General features: G+C 41.3%; 1 long non-coding RNA gene across 9 annotated transcripts in view; it reads left to right on the forward strand.

Moving 5' to 3' along the window:
* Positions 1-14893, forward strand: part of LOC116586893 — a 131627-nt gene that overhangs the window by 89768 nt on the left and 26966 nt on the right. Inside the window, exon 1 of one of the 9 annotated variants that reach the window (XR_004284192.1) lies at positions 9451-9965. The exons of the other annotated variants lie outside the window; for them this stretch is intronic. This is a non-coding gene — a long non-coding RNA (uncharacterized LOC116586893). Of the gene's footprint in view, positions 1-9450; positions 9966-14893 lie in introns of those variants that run through there. 9 annotated transcript variants of the gene reach the window in all.

Consider the following 14893-nt stretch of genomic DNA (forward strand, 5'->3'; position numbering starts at 1 on the left):
GATTATCAATTTACGATGTACTAGCATTCTAAAAATTCCATCAATGAAGTTAGATAACGTGCAGCTCACCAACTTTCCGGCTGCTTGTCCTCCAGGCCCACTCTTTACCCTCTCACTGTCCAGGAAGTAGATCTCCATGAGCTACAACAGGCTCCCTGGCCCTCAGGATTTCCATTGGGTTCATCCTCCCCAGAAGCAAGCAGAGGAGGAAGGCAATTTTCCCAGCTCCCTTCCTGTAGGGTCACCTAGGCTGACTACATTCTTTCACAAAAAGCCCTGGTCCTGCCAAGCAGCTGCCCTAAGGACATTTTTCTTAGAGCTTACAGGAGTTCTCCCCTTGCTTGTCCCTTCCGGACCTAGGGGCAGGAATAGCTCTCAGAGTCCTGCACTATCCATTTGGTTGGCTTTACCCTGTCCACATATGTGTAAACAATCCCTTAGAACCACCTCCTTGAAATTATCCTAACATGAGTGTACCACTTCCTGCTGGGACCCTGAGTACACACCTGTTTAGGCACAGTTTACAGGTTTGCTTTTCCAGAGCTGGCCCAGGTGACGTTGCTTGGGACTTGGGGCATCCTCCTAAAAGCCAGTAACCTTTTGGAATCTTTCTGCTGTCCAGATGGTCAGGCTCACCCCACTACTTTGGTTTAAAGGTGCAAAACACCTCCTTCTGGCCCTCATATGTCCTGCTCTGTAGGTATACCAAATGGCAAGAGGCAACTTGGAAGGATCTGCTGGCAAAATTCCTGTCACCAAAATTGTTGCTACACCTCAGAACTCCATTTTCGTCCCTTAGATGAGTCATTAATTCCAACAAAAGGTAAATTATCCGTGGAAGAAAGATAGAGGTAAAGTTGGCGAAGACATTTATGTTGCATTTCAGATGTTTTCTATTTTGGCAGCTAGTTGTAAAACCTGGTTTGAGAAAGGAGTAGACAAAATTCAACGAGGCCATAGATTCTAGAATAATGGTTCTCAAGGTGCGTGGGGAACAAAGTTTATATTGTCTCTTGGAAGGCATTTTGGAACATGAGGGGAGTCGTTTGTTATGGGTCATGGTCCAGAGATACTAACTTGCCTGTAGTGAAAAGGATGGTCTCACACAACAGAGAATAAACCCCAAGAACTTTAATGTGCTAAGAACATTCATGTTGCTAAAATAAACTATTTAAAAATGATCCAGGCAAAGGACTTGTGTTTTCTTTTATAAGCAGAAAGAAAGAAAGAAAGAAAGAAAGAAAGAAGAAGAAAGAGAGAGAGAAACAAATAGGAGAAAAGGAAGGAAGGAGGAAGGAAGGGATAGAAAATTTGTGTGTGGTTTTAATATTCATAAAATTTCCGAGAATGCAACTACCACATAAGTTAAGGAACTATTACATATTGTTTTGTTTGGATTTTACTAAGTTGGTCATAATATGAAAAAGTAACATAACTACCAATCTGCATTTGTACTTGTAGCATACAAGATGATTCTACAGAAATATTCTTACAGATGATTTCATTATGTCTCCTAGTGCAATTGAGCCTTACTGCACATACTGACATCAAGATAATCTCCCTACATGCGATTATAAAAATCAACATAAAATAATATACTAATGAAAATATAAAAGACAGATATAAAGAAAGTCATTATATATTTATATGTTATAAATGTTTATTTAGGAATAACCAAAGTATTTACAATAGAAATGGTTGTTGGGTCTGATAGATTTGAAACCACAGATCTAGAGTGAAGTGTTCCGATGGCTGAGATTATGGCCTTGGAGGATGTACACTGAAGGAAACCTCTCTTCAGGGTAACTTACCCTGAAAGAAGCTATGTGGAGTGAACTAGAAGGAATACTAGGCCTAATTCCTTACTGATAATACTATTAATTTTTTTTTAAAGATTTTATTTATTTGTCAGAGAGAGAGAGGGAGAGAGAGCCAGCACAGGCAGACAGAATGGCAGACAGAGGCAGAGGGAGAAGCAGGCTCCCTGCCGAGCAAGGAGCCCGATGTGGGACTCGATCCCAGGACGCTGGGATCATGACCTGAGCCGAAGGCAGCTGCTTAACCAACTGAGCCATTAATTTTTAACTACCAACTTGTTTCATCTCCCACTATCGTCATCTAGTAGATGCTCAGTGAAAATGTCAAAAAGAGGCACTCAACAAAAATCTCCTTTGATAAATTAAGGATACTACCATTTATTTCCTGAAACACTGGTCAAACAACAATTTGTAAAGTCCATGCAAAAAGATCCTGTAATACTTTTTATCGCATTTTCCAGTTTTGATGGGTATAGTTTCCTATATAAGGTCTACTCTAAATCTGTAGTGTGAGTAACCTAGTGAAGCGTTATCAGGCCAAAATGAGGGCCTCGAGGGCCCAAATAAATCAGAAGCTGTCTTATTTAATATGTACATTATATTTCACTTCTCAACAAGTTAGGCAACATCTTGGGCATTTTTTTATATACTGTGTGGGATGGTAGAGATTGATAAATCATCTGGAGACAGAACTCCCTTATTACGAAAGAAAACTCAATGAATGGTCTATCCCAATGCCCACTCCCTCCACCTGACATACTCCTATTCATGCTCTAAGTTTCAAGACCTTTCCCGACCTCCCAAGTCACGCATAGGCATCCTTCATCAGCTTCCACATTGTCACAGGTGTCACAATGAGAGCAACTGTTAGGTTACTTAATTGCTTTTCCCACTAGACTTCATGCTATGTGTGGGCAGGGATCAAAGCCTATCCATTACTGTCCCTCACGCCCCACACATAGTAGGTCATCAGTGCTTAGCCAGTCATTCAACAAGGTAATTAAGCACTTAACAAGCTGCCAAATGTCAGTGTTGGCTCTTATACCAGCCTACCAGGCAGCCAAGAGCAAGACGAACCTTCAGGTCTGGTTCCCATTGACCACCAACTGATGCAGCGTCTGTGCTTTCTACACCTGCTCCTCCAAGGCCCTAAGGCTCTTCTGTTTGGTCTCTCAACTTCACTTCCAATTAAGTTGTAACTCGGAGGTGTGGAAAGCTCCGCTCTTAGTCATTTGTTTGTTCAGTTTAGCACAGTGGTTCTCAGATTTCAGCATGTTGGGCCTGCCTTCAGAGTTTCTCATTCCGGAGGTCTAGATGGGGGTCAGTAATTTTCTTTGCTAACATGGCCACAGGTCTCACTGGTGCTGCAGATCTGAAGACCATCTTTTGAGGATCACTGGCTGAGCACGAAGTTCCAGCCACTGTTATCCCAGCAACAGAACTTAAAGATGTCTCCAATTTTGAATTTTTTAAAAAATGTGTCTATAGTTGCAAAAGAGTTATAGACATCAGGAAGTAAGTAGAGAGAATATGGAGTACAAACAGGCTCCTGAAAATATTCTAAAGTCCTTAAGATAAACCTGATTCTGACCTTTGGGGTAAGCCTGAGAAGAGGTGAAAGAGAATCAGAAGGCCACTTCCCATGGAGCAGCCAAGCTGAGACCTGGCAAGGCGGAGGATGATGATCCAGTAAAACTTTCTAGACCTGAGGCCCCCACCATCTCCCTGGACGTCTGCCCACACAACCACACCCACCTCTTAACCCTGCTTCAATTGAATGAGGAGTTCACAATTCTAACAGCCTTAGCAGAATCTGAAGATATTCCAGTGCATCTGTGCCTTAATCTGTTTGGGCTGTTATAACAAAGTACCATAGACCAGGTGGCTTATCAACAACAGAAATTTCTTTCTCACAGTTCTGGAGTCTGAGAAGTCCAAGATCAAGGTGCTGGCAGATTCGGGATCCAATGAGCCAGTGTCCTGATTCATAGATGGCCATCTTCTTTCTATAAACTCATATGATGGAAGGGACAACGATGCTCTCTGGAACTTCTTTCATAAAGACACTAATCCCATTCATGAGGGCTGAGCTCTTCTGAAGATCGCATCTCCTAATACCATCACACTGGGTGTTAGGATTTAGTACATGAAATTTGTGGGGCAGACAAACAGCATTCAGTCTATAGAAATCTATTTTTGAACACATGTGTTATTGCGCTGCCTGGGTGGCTCAGTCAGTTAAGAGCCTGCCTTCAGCTCAGGTCATGATCCCAAGGTCCTGGGATTGAACCCCACACTGGGTTCCTTGCTCAGCAGAGAGCCTGCTTCTCCCTCTCCCTCTGCCTGCTGCTCCCCCTCCTTGTGCTTGTGCTTGTACTCTCTCTCTGTCAAATAAGAGAATGAAATCTTTAAAAAAAATTTTTTAAACATATTATTTAGTTAGTAGTTAGCATTTATTACCTATTGCCTAGTAGGAAAAATGTTTCAGACAATATGTGGAGTTGAAATACAATGTTTTTTAGCTATCTTGCAATATGTGTACTTTTTCTTAAATAAGTGAACTCTTAAAAATTACTGACCAGGGGCATCTGGGTGGCTCAGTTGTTAAACATTGCCTTCAGCTCAGCTCATGATCTCCAGGTCCTGAGATCGAGCCCCATGATGAGCATCCTGCTCAGCAGTGAGCCAGCTTCTCTCTCTGTCTTTCCCTCTGCTCCTCCCTACCACTTGTTCTCTCTCTCTGTCTCAAATAAATAAATAAATAAATAAATAAATAAAATCTTTAAAAAACATTAGTGATCAGATATGTCTTCAACTCTTGCCATGTTTACCTAAGCAGTTACCTTTCCTTCCATCTCCCACATGCCATTTTCCTTTTATAGAGAAAGAAATTTTTTTTTTCCTCTAGGCTTTTAGGTTCAATCACTGAGGCCCTGCTAAGAAAATCGAGGAAAAACTGATTAACAAGAAAAAAGGCATATAAATTGTATTTTATGTCAATACTTTTATGTGGCATGGAGGGCTACACAGGAAAGAAGTGAAAAATCCCAAGTAGCAATTAGACCTGAGATTTTATATACCATTATAACAAAGAGCAATAAATCGTGGAGCTACAACAAGACCAAAAAAAAGGGGGTTGGACTTCTAGGAGCGATAAATTTAGGGAAGGTAAATATATGAGAGAAATGAGCAGAAGAGATAAGGATCATTTTAATAGGCTTGTTTATGCAGATTCAAGTTGGTGCTATCTTCAATGACAAGAATCATCTTCTTTTCGGGGTACAAGAGAAAGGAAGGGGACAGCTTTACAAAGGAAATTTATACCCTACTTTCAGACAGAAGTGAGAGGATAAAGAGCTTTTCCTATGTCTGCTGTTTTTCAGTTACTTACAGCTCAAAATAATCCTTATGGCAAAGTGGCATATTTTGTGGTAGTGTTCTAATTCCCTTCACTTTCTAGTCTGTAAGCTTACTGACAAAATGTAAGTATATAACAGGGTATTCAGCAATTAATGCTTCCACTCCACATCTGCCCATGTAGTCAAGGCCAGGTCAGGCATTTTCCCAGAAGGATTTCTGCACCCAAAGCATGTCTGGGGAAGAGCATAGAGAGCTACCCAAGTGGAGGGCACATTTTGCAACAGTCAGTGACAAAAGGCCAGTCAGGACAGTGAAGCCAGAGAAGGATCTCGAGGATAGATTACACCCCAAACCAGCTTCCTCTTTGTCACTAATGACAAGACCCAAATGGTAGCCAGAAATAGAAAAGATGTTGATCTTTATTAAAATTAAGTGTTATTACCTGTACACCTGTGTTTTAGACCCAGCTACACACGCACCACCCATCGAAGCTTAATAACCGTTAGTTATATTGTTGGCTATCTGAGAGTTCCTAAATTGGAGTCCAAGAGTTCTCAAGTTGTAACTTGGTGGTGGTTGTTGTTGTTCCTTATCACCAAAATCTTATCATTAAATATTCTTTGGGGGCGCCTGGGTGGCTTGGTAGGCTAAGCATCTGACTCTTGTTTTTGGCTCAGGGTCATGATCTCAGGTCTGGGATCAAGACCCATGTTGGGCTCCATGCTCAGTGGCAAGTCTGCTTGAGATTCTCTTTCTTCCGCTCCCTCTGCCTCTCCTGCTGCACACGTGCACGTGCACACACACACACACACACCGCTCCCCACCTCTTTCTCTGAAATAAATAAATAAATATTTTAGAAATAAATAAATAAATATTCTTTGGATGATCAGCAACCTACTGCTTTTTATTTCTTGCTGAGGCATTTGGAGATCCAAACTATATATAATGAATATCTGCAAATCCACCATTCTGCTTGATAAATACAACATTTTAGATATATTTAAAACTCTTTGTGTTTTTCTCCCAAATCTCATCCTTCTTCCATAAAGTAAATGAAACCATGAATGTTTTTACATATGTAGGACCACCAACCACATATATGTAGATACTTTTATGTAAAAACAATAAATTATTTTGTTTTAAGCTTTATATAAATAGCATATGGAGGGGCACCTGGGCGACTCAGTGGGTTAAGCCTCTGCCTTCAGCTCAGGTCATGATCTCAGGGTCCTGGGATCGAGCCCCGAATCGGGCTCTCTGCTCAGCGGGGGGCCTGCTTCCCTCTCTCTCTACCTGCCTCTCTGCCTACTTGAGATCTCTCTCTTTTTCTGTCAAATAAATAAATAAAATCTTTTAAATAGCATATGGAATATCCTTCTGCAACTAGTTTTCTCTCAGTCTTATTTGAGACTTTCCATACTGACACTCACAGTGCTAACTCACTCATTTGTAGACTTGTACACAACTTAACACTTTTCTGATTGATAGCAGTTTTGTTTAATTATTTGCTTTTATAAAGAATATTAAATGTCTATTTCTTTAATATCTCTTTTATTAATTAATTTCTTCAATATCATGTGCAAAAATTTCTCTAGAATACATGCTCCAAGTGATATTGCTGGGCTATAGGATATGCACGCCTTCTAACTTTCCTAGGTATTGTCAGGATGCTTTCCAAAATGGGTGTGCCCATTTGACTCTCATAGCGGTGTTTGATGGTTCCTGTTGTTCCACTTCCTCACCAACTCTTGACATTGTCATTCCTTATACATTTTGACAGTTTAATGGGTATATTATTTTAAAATTGGATTTACCTTGAGGCACCCAGCTGGCTCAGTTGGTAGAGCATGTGACTCTTGAACTCAGGGTCATGAGTTCAAGCCCCACATTGGGTGTGGAAACTGCTTAAAATTAAAAAAAGAAGAAAAAGAAGAAGAAGAAAGAAAGAAAGAAATGGATTTACCTAATTAGTGGACAGGCAATTTTATAGGAAAATATAATGCCTTTGTCTGTGAATAGCTTGTTTGGATTGTTTGCCCAATTTTCTTTTGGTCTTCTTGCTTTGTAAGAACCTTCAATGTATCAACTGTGTATTACAAGTTTATTTTCCTGGTCTGCATTTTCTTCTTTTAATTTTGTTTTTTGTTATCTTAATATGTAGAAGTTTTAAATTTTGTGCAGGGCTAATTTCAGTCTTTTCCATTGTCTTATCTTCGTGATTTAAGGAATGGAGAGTAATTTGCATCCTACAATTTTTCTAAAAGTTATACTTTCCACATTTAGATCTTTACTCTTCCTGGAATTGGCTATCCTATTAGAGTAAGGTAGGGATCCAGTTTTATTTTATTTTTATGTATACATAACATTTCCCTAGTGAGATTTACTAAACAGTCTTGTCCTCAATGATCTGTAGCCCTGTGTCTATCATACCAAATGTGTAGTGATATGTGAAGTCTGATGTCAGGCTCTGTTTTGTTCCATTGGTCCATGTCTATTCTCTTATTTTAAAATGATGGCAAACAAAGCAATCTGGTAAAGTCATCCTGTCTCTCTCCCTTCTCAGTGATCTCTAACATTTTGACTATATATAGTTCTTTACTCTTAAATGTAAATATAATATCAAGGTCCTCAAAAGCAAAAACAAAAACAAAACCCTAGTTATGAGTCAAACAGTCTTTTAAAACTGAGGTTTTTAAAAAACTGTATACTCATACCTATTTCACTCATCATTTGAGGCATTTATTAGCTAGAAGAATTGTGCATTTGTTTGAGGCCCTAGAAGTTCTGGGAACAACTGTCCTGACACTTTCTGGAACCATGTCTGTGGTAGCTTTGGAGAGAATGGCTTAGCCAAAAACTTTGTTTTTCTAATCTCAGGGAAGATACAAACTCAGCAGTTGCTGTATGGCGCTCCAAGTGATTTGCCCAAGGACCTCCCACTGAGATCTCCATGAACTTGCAGCTTGGATAACTTAGTGAGGTCACCCCCTGCTGTTTCACAGGCAGATGGCCAAACCCTGACACAAGGCTTCAGTCAGATCCCCAAACAAGTACATACACATAGCCTCCTGTCTATAGCCTGAACCCATGGTCTGTATCAATTAGGAAAACTCCAAAGAAAAGTGTATCAGGTCAGCCTGGCTTAACTGTTTTCAAATAATTAAGTTTTAGATAAGTTTTAGGATGAACAGCTTTTGCAAAAAGCTTATACCCATAGTTGACTTTCTACTGAGACACTAAAGTAACAAGTGCTCTATATGCCTAAAGAATTCTAAATTTAGTATAATTTGCAGCTAAATCTACAACTGGAAAAGAACTTAAAGATAACGTACTTCAGTGTGGGTTCCCAATCTTGACTATACTTTAAATTATCTGAATGACTTAAAAAAAACCTTAACGCCCAGGCCATATGCTAAATAGCACTGGGAAGAGAGACCAAACACTGGTATTTTTCAAAGCTGCTTAGGGGATTTCACTGTATAGCCAGTGTTGAGAACCAGTGGCTCAATTCAGGCCTTTAGCACATTAGTAAAATGAGACTGAGAAGCTAAATCACTTTTAATCAAGTTCTAAACTTGTACCATCCAATTGGTAGGCATGGCCACTTGTGACTTTTAAATGTTAAACTCATTAGAATTAAATAAAATTAAAAATTGAGTTCCTCAGTCACACTAGCCACTTTTCAGGAGCTCAGTATTCACATGTGGCTAGTAGCTACCATGTTGGGCAGCATGGAAAACAGACATATCTTCCGTCACAGAAAGTTCTTTTGGTCATTGCTGTAACAGAAATAATCCCACATGTATTTTTTTAAGTCTTTATTTGAAACATGGCAGAAGACCACCTGTACCTTCCTATGCACTGGGTTTGATATCTCTCTAGTAACATCAGAAGCATTGGTAACATCAGAAGCATTTTAAATTATTATCACAGGATGATCAATATAATAAAAGAATTTAAACAAGCACAACTCAACATTAGGGTGTTTATCTGTAAAGCACCAATACTACAATAAAAGCAACAGCCCCTTGGACAAGTAAAGTTGTGGCTCAAGTCCAAGAGGTACCCCCAATTCTGCTTCCACACAGCTCAATGGGTAATAATCCAGGAGGCCAGTTCTTTTCTTTGATTGGTAAAGAGGACACATGGAGGAAGTGGGAAGGGAGAACTCTACTTCCCCAGTGACTGGTCCATCAGGCTTAGAGCCAACTCATAAGTGTGTCTAGGCACAATCTTGGCCCACGGAGATCATAAAGGAAATTGATAGAGGACAATCTCCTCCTCCTTATGGATTGAAAACAAGACACAGTACAAGAACTAAGCTAAAGTAACCTTTATAATAGGATTCCTTACTACCACAGTCTTTTTGTTTTTAATTATAAGACGGATTTTATCATCTAAAACTTCTTCGCCTCTTAAAGTAAACATGCCATGGAACAGTTTTCATAAAGTGGCCTTGGTGCCTTTAAAGGGATTCAAATCAATTTGTGTTGGTTGTACTTTTGTCACTGCAAGCCTCTAGAAAAGTCTCAACATTTTATTAAGTTTGTTTTTTCAGTTGTGTTATGAAATTGAAACTTAATACCACTGTACCAGAATACATTGTTCCTTGTGTTGGGGCTTAAGTTTCGTGTTCCCAAGTGCATTATATCAAGCGGTGAGATAGCCATGCCTGGGTCTAAACAAGAGGAGGCCAGAAAATCAATAAGCCAACTTGGAGGACCGCAGCATGCGAGGTGCTGTCCTGGTGGTTTACATGGGTGACATCATTCAATTCTCACAATGAGGTGAGTGCTATTATTACCCTCATTTTACAGATGAAGAACCTGAGGGACAAGAAGTTAAGGAATTTGCCCACGGCCATCTAGCTGTAAGTGATAGAACAGAACTTCAACCCCTGCTGGTCCAGAGCCCAGCCTCTTAATTGCTCTTCTCTTTTCAACATGTACATACTTTCATACCAATGTCATATTTTTGGCCTGTCAAGGTCAAAATCACAGACATTGGATTGGACTGGTCCACTTGGGTGGGAAAAGGTTCCCCAGAGTGGCAAGGTGCGGGTGTGAACATGTACTCCCTTGATCCCAGGTTTGGGATTAGTCCCAAAGATTGTTTTCTTGGGGTGAGGGAAACCCATTATCTTCACTTTGACACCCATCTCCTCCACTCCCTGGCACTACACACCCCACTTTCTTTGCAAGGGTGACCGTAATAGCTGCAACAAAAACTACTACGAGGGACTGGGAAAGAGAAGGAAGGGGCCCACAGCAAACAGCAGAAATACAGATGCACCTCGAGAGGTTACACAATAGTCCCTAGTGTCTGGGCCCTGGATAGACATGGGGGAGTAAGGGAGTAAGGTTTCCTGGCTCAAGGCAGGGGGCCGAGATGGAGAGATATCAGCATTAATTAGGCCATTATATAAAACATCACCTTTCTTAAGGCCATATTCTCTCCTTTGGAACCTTTACAAATCTCAGCATGTTTCTACATTGCAGCCATGAGTATAAACAAGAAACACAGTCTAATCCCAGGGTGACTTGTTTCCCAGCCCACGTGACCCAAATTATTTTCCCACCCAGAGAGCAGCGAGATGTTCTTATAGGCAGCAGAGTGTTCTTTGGGTCTTTCATACCCATTGGGCTTCTGTGCTGAAGCACAGACTGATTCTGCAGTCCCACTTTGAGCCTTTCAGATTTGCCCCTCCCACCCACCCCCAGTGATTCCACTTATGTATTTGTTTGTTTATTCATATATAATGTTATTATTTGAAGCAGTTTTAGGTTCACAGCAAAATTGAGCAGAAAGTACAAAGAGTTCCCGTTTACCCTTGCTCTCCCGCCACAACATACAGCCATTATCAGTGTCCTCACCAGAGAGGTACACACGCTACGACTAACGAGCATTCACTGTCACCTCCTAACAACCCGAGCCCCATAGATTACATTAGGGTTGTCGTACATTAATTTATGAATTTTGACAAATGTATAATGGCATGTACCTGCCACTATCATATCATTCAGTTACTAACTTTTGAAGAATATGATGTATATAATTTGTTCCTGGGAGACTCAGAGATGGTCTCATTGTTTCTGGAAAGCCTATAGAGTAATTCTCTATTCTCACTGTGAATTCACTACCAAGGCTTTTGCATTTGGTCTGACAGTGAGTGACAGCCCAGGAGGCTGGGGCTCTGAGATACTCCTCAGGCAGCTAGTCCAGGAGCCAGAATCCTACAGTTGTCTTGGCAACAGCTGAAGTTTCCTGTCCTGGGCTGAAAAGCGTGTTGTCTCTTCATTTGTGAAAAGTCTATTTTACACCCTCAATCTGCCTGGGGCATAAATATGCCAGGAATGGAACCCTCAGGATTGGATTTCCTTTTTCTGATTTCAAAACAGAGGGGAAAATATCCACAGTAGGAAGTGAACAGGAGTACTGCAGCCATCTCTTACGGGGTATTGGGTTCAAATATTCCAACATAGCCAGAATCTAAGCTGGGCAAAGTGTTAAGCTTGCACATAATTTTATTTAGATGCAGAACTTTTACAGTCCATTACAGAGAGAAAGGAATGGCAATCCTTTTGCAAGGACCCTGCCATCACTTGTATTTTAAAAACCTAACACAGAGAATTTTGAGAGAGAAAAAAAGGTTTTAACATCCTTAAGTGACTACATATTTGATTATATCTAATATATCTGAACTACTATTTAAAGAGCTCAGAGCACTTTCCAAATGTGGGCTTGTTCTAGTCTAAAACACTTAGGAAGTCCATCAGCCTTGAATTAGACAATAGACATTCTCTCCATTTCTGGTTTCTTCTCTAATTGATGCTTCCGTTTGAGCTGAAAGAGTTGCAATTTCCTTGATTATCTCTCCTTCAAAATTCCCCAGACCGTTGCTTATCCCAAAGCCCAAATGTCTGCCTATCCCAGTTGTAGGTATGTAAATAACATTTAATCTTTCTTCCTTCCTTTGAAGAACGAATTATGGAGTCTCTAACAAACATCCGCTAGATTTTATTTTAGAACTAGAAGGATAACTGGATTTCCTGGAGCAACAAGATTCACGTATTTCTACTCTCCTATAACTTAAAATCACCAGGGGTGGCCACCCACCCAAGTGGTTATGTGCACCTGGGCAAGAACAGCTTGGGCAACAGCCAGATAAAAGAGAGTGTTTGGTACTAAGTAGATGCAGGAGGCTCCCCCAAGTCTAACATCGGAAGGTCAGACCTGCTCCTGCCAATTCTTCGGTATCAAAGAAAACAAAGCATAAAGACTAAAGAGCAGATTTTCTGCTTTGTCTGCCCTCCCCTAGCAGAGGATGTCAGGGCCCCAGCGCAGTGAGGAGTATCATCAGAAGTGCCCCATCAGCAGTGACAAAGGGCTGTGTTGGAACAGGCTGAGAACCCAGAGAGATTCTGCTCACTGGCCTTGCACCCGGGCCTGGTCCGAGATAAGGAAACTCATCACCTGTTATCTTTGGAGACTCCATACATAGCAGATGCTGGAGAAAGGATTCAGTGCCACAAAGGATCCTACAAAAACCAGAGACCACCTGGTTTTTGCCTTTAAGGAACTTCTGAAATGGTTGTGGCATATTTGTTTTCCAATAAACACACTGTGCTTGGAGGAGAGACAAGCTCTTCCGAGGGAGGTTTGACTAATTCTAGGGAGGGGGCAGGGCAGACTCAGGGAGGAAAGCCTCACAGAGACCCGAGGGAGCAGTAGAGATCGGGTCAGGTTGAAAACAAAGGCAGGAGAAGCATTCTACCGGGACAGGCCCGACAAAGTCACAGAGACCTTGGGACATTCCTTAGGGAATATCATCTATCAAGTGTTACTAGGGTAGGAATTTTGTTACTGATGGGGATACCTAGAGAGGTAGGATTCAGCTAAACTCTAAAGGCTTTGCTTACTCTAAAGCTAGGATGAAAACCTCAAATGCTTTTAGGAGATCGGGCAGAAAATTAAGTGGTGATACCGTATAACACATAGCGAACATGAGCACCGCTTAAGAGCAGTGAATTTAGATCTAAGAACACCAAATCCCTCAACCAAAATACCTTGGCGGACAGTATGGTCTGCCTCCTTGGCCATTCATATTGGGGTACAGGCCTCAGGACAAACGGAAATCCCATTCCTAGGATACAGATCAGTCAGCAAGAGATACCATCTCTAAGCTAACCAGAACCCATGTGAATCGTAGAAGTCGTTCAGGGAGCAGCAAGGCTGATGCTGAGACTGGGAGGCAGCTAGCTAACTGAGCGCGTGCACAGCTACTTTGAGATTTCATCAAGTGGCACTCCTGGCTAGCTCTGCTGGGGGAGTATGCAACTCTGGATCTCAGGGTCATGGGTTCAAGCCCCGCACTGGGTGTAAAGATTACTGAAATAAATAAATACTTTTTAAAAAGATTCCATAAAGCAAAAAACCCCTTGTTTATAATCATTACACACCCCTTATAATTCGTATGCTGAGGGCCAGTGTTCCCACCCCAGATACCCCTCAAAAGAAGAGATCACCTCCATCATTTTTATCAATAAACTTCCTATCCCCCCATGGTAGCTTTTCTCATTCATCTGTTTTCTTTACTTTTTCTTTTCTGTTTTCTTTATTAAGGCCAAAAGTACAAATGGAGAAGCTTCTATTTGAATTTTACTCTTTTTTCCTTAAACTATATGCTATAAAGTTTTCCTTAAAACTTTATATATGAATAAATAAGGCCTTAATATATATATGCATATGTGCATATATATATATGCATATAATGTATATATAAGAGATTTTTTCTGTCTACCTACAATGCCTGCCAGTGGTCGGGGAAAGTGCAGTCACTTCCCGACAGGCTGTCAGAGGCCCAGGACTCACACTCTGGTAAGACTTTAATCTTGATGAACAAGGGTTCTGTGGGCGTGTGTGTGTGTGTGTGTGTGTGTGTGAGCGAGCACGTGTCTTCGGAGGGCAGGCACTGTGCCGAGTCGTGTGTGTCCTCCTCTGTACTTACCACAGTACAGGCCCACACATCTGCCCAACTGTCCAGGCGACAGCGAGCCGGCTTGTTGAGTGGGTGCCCTGGGGGTTCATGACTTGATTATAAATTCCTTCCTGCCACCTAGGAGGAGGAAAAAGGGATGAGGAGCTTACTGCGAACACGACTAGTAACTGTGCTAGGTGTTTTATGTACTGCTTTATACCTATTCCTCACAGTCTTACAATATAGTTACTTGTTTTCCACTTGATGGAGGAAATTGAGGTTCACGTAGCTTCCCCAACATCACGAACTATTGTACCTTTGGTGGTCTGACACCAAAACCCAAAATCTGAACTCAGGAGGGGGCAAAAGTTCCCTATTGAGAAAGGAAAATATTGACTTGGCCCACCTGCTAGGTACTGTTCGGTGGAAATTCTCAGGTTGACTTTTTATTATCCTTTCCTTTCTTTTTTCCCTCTTCCGTCCTCACTCCTTCCCTCTCTCTCTCTCTCTCTCTTTCTGTCAAACCAGGCTTCTACAAGTTCAGAAGGTGAACAAGTCATGTTACACACCTCTGATAAAATCAGATTTCTGAACCTGCAAAATGAGGTGTGTTGGAAAGAAATATTCCCTTGGCCTGTGATGACCCAGCCAGGATACCTCCCTCCCGGGAGGCGCAGCCCCAAACATGTGGTCACCTTACCCGTAGAGCACATTCACAAACCCAAAACGAAGTTTCAG

Source organism: Mustela erminea, chromosome 3 (assembly GCF_009829155.1).
Source record: "Mustela erminea isolate mMusErm1 chromosome 3, mMusErm1.Pri, whole genome shotgun sequence".
NCBI lineage: Eukaryota > Metazoa > Chordata > Mammalia > Carnivora > Mustelidae > Mustela > Mustela erminea.